Here is an 11,996-nt window from a genome sequence, read left to right as displayed (position 1 = left end):
AGAATACAGGGCAGCTCAAGGGCATTTAAAAAGTCAAATTAAAATCAATGAAGAAATTCTAAGTAGATTTGGAACTGCTTTTGTGTTTGTTGAATGTCAGTGTGTATGTTGTAATTGTTTCAGTATATGTTGAACTGTTTTTGTGACTGCTCATTGTCAATGTATATTCTGATACCTCCAGATGATGATATAATTTGATTTAAAAACAACCCTGAAAGAATCTATAGAAATGGCCAAAAATTAAATAATAAATAAGCGCTTATATTATTACCTAAGTTTAAAATGTTAATGAAATCTCTTTAATAATAAAAAGTGTAAGTCTTGATTAATAGAATTATTATGTTTCTTCATAAAAAATAGTTCTTGCTTAAATTGAAATGAATATTTTTCTTCATAGGATAAAATGAAAGATGTAAAAGTTAAGTGAATATTGGAAAAACTAAAAAGTTTGTAGGAATGCTAACTGCAATGTTTTATAAGATGTATTTTATCCTAATATAAAATGGGATGTAAAAGTTAAGCAAATAACTTGCACAACTATTTATTTGTTTATTAAGCAGTTTTATTGAGGTATATTCACAGACCATATTATCTATCCAAAGTGTATAATAAAAAAGTCCTTTTGGGGACGCGGACTTGGTCCAATGGATAGGGCGTCCACCTACCACATAGGAGGTCCGCAGCTCAAACCCCGGGCCTCCTTGACCCATGTGGAGCTGGCCCACACGCAGTGCTGATGCTCTGCAAGGAGTACCAGGCCACACAGGGGTGTCCCCTGCATAGGGGAGCCCCACGCGCAAGAAGTGCGCCCTGTAAGGACAGCTACCCAGTGCGAAAGAAAGGGCAGCCTGCCTAAGAATGGCGCCGCACACATGGAGAGCTGACACAAGATGACGATCGCACAGTGAATGGACACAGAGAGAAGACAATTGGGGGGGAGAGTGGGGAAGGAGGAGAAATAAATTAAAATGTAAAATAAATCTTAAAAAAAAAAAAAACTGTTGCTAAACTCCCTGTGGTTGTTTAGGGAGCCCTAAAGGCACTGGAGAATTCCCCATGTCCTCGCCCAGAATGAGCTCACAGTGAGACCAGGATTCTGCTGCCCTGGTTCTGTGGGGTAAGTCCCCAAGACGGCTGCTGATAACTAAGGTAAGGTAACGTAAGGTAAAAGCAAGGTAAGGCAGATAGTTTATGATTTTATTCATTCTATCAGTCTATGTCTTTTAATTGGGGAGTTCAATCCATTAACATTCAGTGTTAATATTTAAAGATGTTACTTACTTCACCCATTTTATCTTCCTGTTGTCATATCCTAATATTCTGTCTTTTAACCCTTTCAATTTTTCTTATGTTCTTCATTTCTTCACTCTTCTCCATGGGCTCTTGCCCTTGTGTTTTCCTTTCAGGCTATAACACACCCTGTAATATCTCTTCTAAATTCGGTTTCTTGGTAAGATACTCTTTTTTTTCCCTATAAAGACTTTAAACTTGCCTTCATTTCCGAAGTATAATTTTGTCAGATGAAGCGTTCTTGGCTATTTTTCTCTTTCAGTACTTTAAGTACATTGTACCACTCCCTTTTTGCCTCCATGGTTTCTGATGAGAGATCAGCACTTAGGCTTATTAAGCCTCCCTTGTAATTAATACATTGCTTTTCTCTTGCTGCTCTTTATCTTTGGCCCTTGACAATCTGAATAGTAGATGTCTCAGAGTAGGTCTATTAGAATTTATTCTGCTTGGGGTACATTGTCCTTCTTTTGTATTATTTTATTTTTTAATACCATTTTTATTGTATTTTTAAAAAATATAAATAGATCACACAAAATATTTTATTTTTAAAATATATTTTTAGTTATTAATTGTCCTTCTTGAATATTGGTATTTATACCTTTCATAAGGGTTGGAAAATTTTCAATTAGTATTTCCTTAAATTTTTTTTTTTTTGGGTAGAGGACCCCAAAGGCCAACAGATTTATTAGGCCATGGGAAGGCCTTCAGCGGTTGGATTTGGCCACATGTTCCAGCTCGTCCTTCCTTTTGATGGTGTAGGAGTCAGAGGAGCCCTTGGCAGCATTGATGAGCTCGTGGGCCAGGCACTCAGCAGTGGTCTTGACGTCCCGGAAGGCAGCCTCGTGGGCGCCCGTGCACAGCAGCCAGATGGACCGATTCACACAACACAGTGGGGATACGTCCACGGCCTGCTGCCGAACTGTCCCAGCTCGCCCAATGCATGTTGAGTCCTCCGGGGGGCCACTGTTGGTGGTGGCATTCACAATGACTTGCAGGGGGTTCTCGCCCTTGAGCAGGCGGATGATCTCGAAGGCATGCTTGACGATGCCCACGGTCATGAGCTTCTTGCCGTTGTCGTGGCCTTGCGTCATCGTGGAGTTGGTGAGGTGCTCCACGAGGGGGCACCAGGCGGAAGTGCTTGGCCCTTAGCGCCCTGAGCCGTGAGGCAGGTACTTGGCGTACTTCTCCTTCACCACAATGTAGTCCTGCAGGGAAGTGTCATTGATCTGCACATTATCTGTGCTCCACTTCCTGAGGACCTTAATGTCAGAGGGCCCCACCACGGCAGGCACAGCTGTCTCCCACTTGGTCATCCTGTGGGCATAGCCGGGGTGCTTCAGCCGCTCAGCGAACACCACGCGCTGCCCTGGTAGAGACAGGAAGAGCCTTAAATATTCTTTTTATTCCTTTTCCATTCTCTTCTCCTTGTGGGACACCTATAACACGTATGTTTGTGCATTTGTGTTGTCAGTCAATTCCTTGAGACCCTGTTCAATATGATTCATTCTTTTCTCTGTCCTCCTATATTTTTACGTTCAAATATTATGTCTTCTAATTTACTTATTCTTCTAACATTTCAAATCTGCTAATATATGCCTTTAATGTATTTTTAATCTTATCCATTGTGTCTTTCATTCACGTAAACTCTGTTACTTTTTTGCAGGCTTTCAAATTGTACTTTATGCTCACACAGTGTCATCTCTTTTTTTAAACAAATCTATTTTATTGATCCATATTAATAAAGCATACAATCCATCCAAAGTGTACAATCAATGGTATTTGGTATAATTACATAGTTGTGCATTCATCACTTCAATCATTATTAGAGCATTTTCATTATTTCAATGGTAATACTAAAATACAAAAAAAGACAAAAGTGTCATCTTAATATCCTTTATTTCTTGAGTCATATTTTCCTTCATCTCTTTAAATTGATTAAGAAGGTTTGTGTGAATGTCATTAATTAGTTGTCTTAAATCTTTTGTCTTATCTGGATTATTAGTCTGTTCCTTTGGCTGGACCATGTCTTCCTGTTTCTTAGTGTGGGTTGTTATCTTTTGCTGATAACTACACATCTGTTTATGTTGATGCTTTTCCTCTGTTGATCAATTTCCCTCTCTTACCTAGTGGTTTTATCTCACAGCTCTTTTTTGATTTTTAGTTTAATTTATTCTAACTTTTTAATATTGCTCTGTTCCTGTTTAAGTAGTCAACATTGGGACACGGAGCCACTAATAGAACCTAGCCAGGTCTACTGTGCCTGGGAAAGAATCAGGAGAGACCAGCCTATCTTTCTTCAGTTTTCAAGCTGGCCAGTAAAGGGCACTCCTCAGCAAACTCATCCATGGAAATGAATCTGTCAATTTCTATTAGCTCTTCTGAACCAGTGAGTTATGGTAGTTACATTTGCTGAAGAAAAATCACACTCAGCTCTCTGCTGCACGCTTCCTCTTAACAGGGAGGAATCTGTCCTTTCTCCTTTTCCTTGGCCACTCAGCCACAAAGCTTACCAAGGTTCTTCACCTCAGGGATGGGGGATGGGTAGCATTCCCAGCTGCAGTGGTATCAACTCACAGTTTTCCTTTTGACCTCTACTTCTCTCCATCCCCAGTCCCTCTGGATGACGTGTGTGGTGTGCTCCTGGACTGCAGGGGTCCCCAAAGCATGCCCTTTGGGTGGCTTCTATACCTTCACCCCTATTTTGTAAGATAGCTGCACCCTGCCTGAGCTACTCTGATGCCATCTTGGATTCTCCTTGATGCCTTTTCTTTTTCTTGCTTAATTGCTCTGGCAAGAACTTTCAATACAATGTTGTCTTGCTCCTGATCTTAGAGGGAAAGCACTCAGTCTTTCACCATTAAGTAGATGTTAGCTATGGGCTTTTCATATATGACCTTTATCATGTTGAGGAAGTTTCCTTCTACTCCTAGTATTCTATGTGTTTTTTCAAGAAATGTGCTGCATTTTTTTCAAACACTTTTTCTGTATCAATTGATATTGCCATGTGTTTTCCCCCCTTTTTTCTGTTAATGTGCTATATCACATTGTTCTTCTTATGTTGAACCAATCTTGCATACCAGGGCTAAATCTACTTATCATGGCGTAAAATTCTTTTTTTTTTTTTTCTTTTCCTATCTGGTTCTGTCATTGTCTTTTGGTGCATTGCTTCACTGTGTGGGGGACTGTGCCTCTCTGCACCATATAGGTATAATTCTCTTAATGTGCTGTTAGATTCAGTTTGTTTGTATTCATTGAAGATTTTAGTGTATATATATATATGTATATTCATAAGAGATATAGCTTTGTCATTTTCTTTACTTGTGACATCTTTAACTGATTTTTGGTGTAAGGTCTGTATTAATGTCCCCTTTTCATTTTTTATTTTTGTATTTGTGTCCTCCTTTACTTTCTTCATCAGTCTAGCCTAGCTAAAGGGTTGTCAATTTTATTGATCTTTACAAAGAACCAACTTTGGTTTCATTGATTCTCTGTTGTTTTTTTAATTCTCTATTTTATTTATCTCTGCTTTAGTCTTTGCAATTTCCTTCATTCTCCTTGCTTTGTGTTTAGTTTGTTCTTCTTTTTCTAGTTTTTCAGTTTGTGTGTATGTGTGTGTGTGTGTTTTAGTTCCTCCAGTTTTGAGGTTAGGTCTCTGATTTGAAATATTTCTTTTTTTAAAATGTTAACACTTAGGCTTTTAAATTTCCCTCACAGCACTGCCTTTGCTGCATTCCATAAGTTTTGGTATATTGTGATATCCTTTCATTTTGCCTCAAGATATTTCCTCATTTCCCTTGTGATTTTTCCATTTAATCCATTGGTTGCCTAAGAGTACATTGTTTAATTTCCACATAGTTGTGACTTTTCCATGTCTCTCTGTGTTATTCATTTCTTTTCTTTTTTTAAAGATTTATTTATTTCCCCCCTTTCCCCTCCTCCTGCCCTACTGTTTTTTCTTCTCATTTTCTCCCCTCTAGGATTCATGAGGATTCAATCCTGGAGACCTCTGATGTGCAGAAAGGTTCCTTGTCAATTGCACCACCTCCAGTCTCTGCAGCCCTTCACCTTGATTGGCCCCTTTGTCTCTCTTTTGTTGCATCATCATCTTGCTGTGTGACTCACTTGTGCAGGTACTGGCTCACTGCATGGGCACTCAGCTTGCTGCATGGGCACTCGTCTTGCCATGGGACACTGGCTCAACATGCGGCACTCAGCTCACCACACAGACACAGGGCTCCCCATGCAGGCACTTGGCTCACTGCGCAGGCACTCAGCTCACCACACAAGCATGCTTTCTCTTCTTTTTCACCAGGAGACCCCAAGGATCAAACCCAGGGTCAAACCCGGGTCCTCCCATATGGTTGGCAGAGGTCCTATCACTTGAGCCACATCCACTTCCTGTAAATGTAATGTTAAACTAAATTTACCTTTACGGTCACTTCAGGCCTAGCCTTACCCTTTGCTTTTCCTTATGATTATTTCACGACAGCTTCAGCCCCCTATGGCTCAAGAGAAAGTAAACCTAAGACATCCCTCTCTCCTGTCCTACTGGTATTAGTGACCCTGCATTCTCTCATGGTTCCAAGTGTGGACTAACTTGCTGCCTGGGGGAATTCTTGATCCTTGGGGTTTAATGTCCACACTTCCAGTCCAGTAGCTGCTGGAGTCCTGTTATCTCCAAGGAGTGAGAAATGAGGGAGGCCTCCTGCCTTGACTATTGGGGGTTTCTAAAAGTGGCAATTCATGAGAGAAACCAGTTTTCCTGAGGCTTTGATAGCCTCAGTGAATATACATAGAATTAGTCTTGCTCATCCAAGGTCTGCTAAAGTCAAAGTGGAAAATAAGCAAAGTTCTGAAGCAAAGGAAAACTGTATTAAAGCATTGGGGACATTTTGGTTATAGGCCAGTAATTAAGGAATGAAATTCTTGTGTAAACCTGCATGGACACAGTGCAAATTAGAGTAATTAAAAAGAGCCTTCAAAGAAATCTTTTAAATGTTATTGTACAGTTGAACTTATTCTGTAAAAGAATGAAAATTTTAACAGTGAGTTCTGTGTTTCTGTGTCAAACTCTATTCATGTCTACTTATTTATTCAGTATATAACTTCATACATCGGGATAGTAATATCACATTAACAAATGAAAATTCTTAGATGAGCCCTATTCATATTGAAAAATCAAATCTGCAGTTATACATGTAAATAAGTATAGTTGGACCCCAAATTAGGCTGAACAGGATGGAAACATAATATAGAAATCTACATATATTCTACTGTGAAAGAAAAAAGTTTTTCCTAAGCTCTTTAACCTGCCCTACCTCCAAGGCCTTCTCTTTGCAAGTGCTGTGGGGGAAAGACAAGGTGTGGCAGATGGAAACTCTATTTTCTAAACTGAAGAATTAAAAATCATAGTTTATCCTGTAATTCCTCAATTTAAACCTTTTAACAGCCTTACCATAAGGGTGATTCATAATCCTATTACCAAATTTAAATAAGTAAAAAAAAAAACTAGTCCTTGAAAGCTATGCAAAGATCTTTTAAAATAGTTTTCCAGAACCTACCAATCAGTATGCTTTTAAGATTCACAGTTTTCAAATTTTCTTTAAAAAAATGTTTTAGCCTCCTGTAAAAGAAGGAAAAAAAATAACCCTTGCATAAACTATAACTGCTTCAAATTTATTTAGCTTGAGTGTTATCTCCCTAGGTTTATAAAAAAGTACATAAATTAACATTATATGTATTAAATCTTTAAGGTGATTGTAGCAGTTTGATATTATTGATGAATTCCAAACAGAAATTTTGGATTATGTTTGTAAAGTGATCTTTTCCTCTAGCCAATTTCTGGTATTTTGCATCAGCACCCCTTTGGCTGACTAATACAGTGGTGAAAGTTGTTAAGTTCATATCTAACAAAATTAAGTTAGAGAAATGTAGATCTTCCCTCTTTTAAGTGGACAAAGTAAATTCCATTGGTTGCTAAGTATAATTTAAGATAAAGTAACTAGTCTATGTGGTTGTAGTTGATTATCAGGAGTTTGTAAAAGCATCTTCTAAATTAAAACATTTAATTGCTAATTCTAGAAAGCCATTACTAATTAGGAACCTAAATTGATATTAATGGCAAAAAGTAACTTCACAACTAGGAAACCTGTTGGAGGCCATCTCAATCTGTATATTCAAGTGGTGGTAAGAAAAGATCATCTTGATGCCATTAGGAACCTTCAGTTTTCATAAAATAATGGGAAAAATACTTTTTTCTGTACTGCTAAAGTAAAATACCTGTTAGTTAACATCTTCATGGTAAAGGTGTAGAAATAAGACACAAAGTACTAAAAAGTTAAGTTCATTTAATGTGTTACACATTGCATTGGAAGTGTTTAGAAAGTGTAAAGATTAAAAGAGATAAACTTCTGCATTGTCAAACTCTCTTGTACACTCAAACCAGGTCTTCAATACACTGCCTTTTGCTTCTCTATTTGAGTTATTGGCTAGGTTGGTCACTGACCCCTAAAACAATAAATGTATTTACTACATCTCTGGTTGTACTCCTGAAGTGGATGCAGACTACACTGCAGTTTTTTTAAACACATTTTTTAAAATTAAAGTTAATAGAGCACACAGAATATTACATTAAAAAAAAACATAAAGGTTCCCATATAACCTATTCCCCACCCCACCCCACCCCCAGACACTGCAGTTTTGGACTCCTGCAGCAGCCAAAGATGACTCAGTATGCCAGATGTGCAATGGATATCGCCTCCAGACTGACACCATTTCATAGTGCTGAAGGGTGCTATGCCCCAGGCCGGTGGAATACTGGCACCTACCTTCCTAGCGTCTCTCTAGGGCTAATGGTGCTGCAGCATGCTGACTATGTAAAAGACATACCAAGTGGAGCAATGATTACCAGAGTAATATAACTAGAACTTAAACACAACTGGCATTATGGCATGCTCCCATGGAGATATGACATGTAGGGTACTGCAAACCTGGAGCTTAAATCTATTAATTGCAGCTCAAAGAAAAAATTATGCATTGAGTATTCATTAGTTAGTATTAAGTCTGTACCTATCTCTCTCCTATTCTAGATATATGCTTGATTATGGTGACATCTTTTCTATTTAGATCATATGCAGAGGGATATTGAACATGTTAAAAGTCCTGGTAAACTTCATTTTCTCAGTAGTTAATGAACGTATCTATAAGATAAAAAATAGCCACATTGCCTGAGAGCAGTGGGGGCACCCGCCCTTTTAGTTTTAAAAAAAAAGCCACCAAATTAACTGGGGCAACCTCTCAGTCTTGGCCCCACACCAGGTGAAAGACATGCTTAAACCAGGTCTCCCTCCTAGCCCTTATTCCAGAACCTGTCCCACTCATATCCTGGGGAGGGCTGGCAAACCCACATGCCATCCTGCCAGAGCTAAACATTGCCCACCAGAAGGGAAACAACAAACAAGGTGGCTAGGACCCACTGCAGCTTAGCCCCTTTGAGGTGGTCCATGAACAACCTTTCCTCACCCAGGACCTGGAAACCAGGTTCTGATAAAAACTTGGCAAGGAAACATGTCTCACTTTCAGTTAAAGCCAAAATGGAAGGAACCTTACTCTGTAGTTCTGATCACTCCCATAGCTATTATAGTTAGAGGGATTGCCAACTAGGTTCACTTATCAGAGTGAAGCTAACTGCTCAAGGAAGTACCAGTTCACCAGAAGCATTTGACAAGACATATGAATGCCAGTCATTGGACTGCCTGAAATACCTCTTCAAGAAATAAATCTAAGTAGTGTTTGTATTAAAGCCAGCTGTTTCCTCTAACTCTAGCCCAGATGCCTATTGCTAGGGGAAGGCAAACCAGACACCCCTTAAGAAATCTTGTCTGGGGCGGCAGACTTGGCCCAGTGGTTAGGGCATCCATCTACCACATGGGAGGTCCGCGGCTCAAACCCCGGGCCTCCTTGACCCATGTGGAGCTGGCCCATGCGCAGTGCTGATGCGTGCAAGGAGTGCCCTGCCACGCAGGGGTGTCCCCCGCGTAGGGGAGCCCCACGTGCAAGGAGTGCGCCCCCCCGGTAAGGAGAGTCGCCTAGCGCGAAAGAAAGTGCAGCCTGCCCAGGAATGGCGCCGCACACACGGAGAGCTGACACAACAAGATGACGCAACAAAAAGAAAACACAGATTCCCGTGCCGCTGACAACAGAAGCAGACAAAGAAGACGCAGCAAATAGACACAGAGAACAGACAACCGGGGTGGGGGGCGGGGAAGGGGAGAGAAATAAATAAATAAATCTTAAAAAAAAAAAAAGGAATCTTGTCTGTTTTCATCTCCTGTAATTTAACTACAAGGGCAATGCCTCTTCTCATTCCTTTCCTCCACCATGGGAACTGGGATTGGCAATTTACACCAAATGCTGTTGTCTACCACAATCATTCCATTAAGCTAACTAACAGCATTCAAAACCTGCAAAATAAAACCACCAACTTCAGGAAGATGCAGCCTTTATAAGCATTTGTCCTTTTCTACTTTTGTGGTCTATATCCTCTTAGTGGAACCATATATCTTCAAAGTTCTAATTAAATTTATTTCTTCCAGAATCAACATCTTGTTAGCCATATGGAGACTTCATCCAGCTTCACCCTGGATGCCAGTTCATCTTCTTCCAACCATGATAGAATAGCAAGTGGGTTTTACACTTAGTCAGGTAGGGCCTACTGTCCCTAACCAGCAGGAAGTAGCTACAGAAGAAAAACCATCATTCTTCAGCACTCCTTTAAGAATAAAGGTGTAAACTCTCTGAGGGGGAGTTTAATCAGGCTAGTTAAGCAATCAATAGATGGATCTGGAACCTGGCCAAGAAACCATCACTATTAAACACGTGGCCTTCGGTACCCTTAAGATGGCTGCTGGAAGACCTTTGTGAGAACTTCCGTTCAGAATGAGATTTTTCTCTGGAAGACAGAAGAATCCCCAGATATTCTCTAGGGGCCTTATCATTGGGCCCTTCTGCGGGACTGATGGTTGGGGTAATCAATCAAAACAGCAAATAGCTAGGACTCCTCCCCTGTCATTAGCAAAGGGGCAGAGTACTTAATGGTTCAAAATGCAAGCATAAAGGCCAAACCAGCCCCCTGCTTTTTCCTTCCACCCCCCCTGGACCCTACTCCCACCTAGATTAATAGCAAGTAAAACCTGGGCATTTGTAATCTGTAATGGAGAATTGTAGTCTGTCAGCCAGCCCTCTTTATCTCTTTTCAGCCCCTTCCTCGCTATGTGGAACCCATACTCTGTTATTTTCTCCTATTTCTCTTCCTTCCTTTCCTTAATAAATTAATGGTCTAACTAACCTGGCTTGCTCTTGAAATTCCTTTCTTGTAGCTTAGCCAAGAACCTAGAGAAAATCTGGTAATAGTTGCTCAGCGTGGAAAGTGAAATTCAGTGGTCTTTACCTTGATTTACCAGCCACTTCCTTCCTCTTCCCTGGATGCTGCACATTTTTCTACTTAACTCTATAGTTTTGAAATAGTTGATTCACACAGTTGCTGCCTGTTTAATAGTTCTAGCTGATTCCTGGAGCTTCCTATTCTACCATCTTCCCACATTCCTACCCCAAGGGTTCTTTAAGTCTCTCTCTCAAAGACTGATGTCTATGTGTGCTTCTAGTACTGGATAGAGTAAAAATAAAGAGGTGTCAGCCTTTGGATAAACAGGAGAAGTGCCAAGGGGAGAGTACCCAGCACAATGAAGGGAAATTAGAGGGCTTGGCACCCCCTGGGGAAAGTATGAGATGGTACCAGCCCTTGATCAGACTCAGCACTGAGGCTTGGCAAGGCCTTGAAATGGGGGACCACAAGAACCTCTTCCTGGTACAGCTATACACCAAAAATAAGAACAGGCTGAAATGCGAATTGGACAATTAACATATAGAGTTAATCAAATCAATTGTCTAATCATTAAAACACATAAATAAAACAATTGTGACAAAGATACAAGCATGGAAAAATCTGGAGAAGAAGCCCAGAAAAGGAGGGAAGGGAAAGAGGAAGTACTTCTTGATAGTTAGCACTGACTAGCCTCATTCCAGTCCCCCCCCAGGTCACAGTGCTCAATGTTTTAGTAAAGTCTTAGTCATGTCTCTTAGCTTTATTACAGAGCAGCCAGGGAAGATTTTGATTCCAAACTAGAATCAGAGTGGGAGAGCTGTATTTTGACATGCCTTCCTCCCACCTCCTGCCCCCCAGGGACCCTTTCCTGAAATTCTTTCTACCCTGCGAGGGTAGGCAGAGCACTCTCTTTTGGATGTGGATGGCACTTCCTGTTTTGGTTTTCTGTTCCTCAGGCTAGTACCTTCAATGCAGTGTCTTTGAGCCTCTTTCCTATGGAATGCGTTCCCTCCAATTCTCATTTCCCTGCCTCCCAAGTGCACAAAACCAAACATTATGTGCAATCAAAGAAACACCTGATATTATATATGACTAATTCTTTTTAATATAAATTTTGGAGTTGTACTTCTATTGAGATGGTAATTATTGTAGTTTTTTTTTCTGAATGGGAGGAGAAAATCCTCATTGTCCACAGACTGGGAAAGCAGGGGCCAAGGTGACTTCCAGGTCCTAGTGGCTTGAGAGTGTTGCAAGGTGGTGTTAAAGGCGAGCTCTGCCATGTGCGGCCAGCTCAGAGGCTAGTCGGGGATTTGGCTTTATTTGG

General features: G+C 40.4%; 1 pseudogene; it reads right to left on the bottom strand.

The window, feature by feature from the left end:
* Positions 1–1,994: 1,994 nt before the first annotated feature.
* LOC101427145 (small ribosomal subunit protein uS7-like) lies at positions 1,995–2,603 on the bottom strand (annotated as a pseudogene).
* Positions 2,604–11,996: the final 9,393 nt, after the last annotated feature.

Source organism: Dasypus novemcinctus, chromosome 13 (genome assembly GCF_030445035.2).
Source record: "Dasypus novemcinctus isolate mDasNov1 chromosome 13, mDasNov1.1.hap2, whole genome shotgun sequence".
Taxonomy (NCBI): Eukaryota; Metazoa; Chordata; class Mammalia; order Cingulata; family Dasypodidae; genus Dasypus; species Dasypus novemcinctus.
This window is presented reverse-complemented; position numbering and strand designations above follow the sequence as displayed.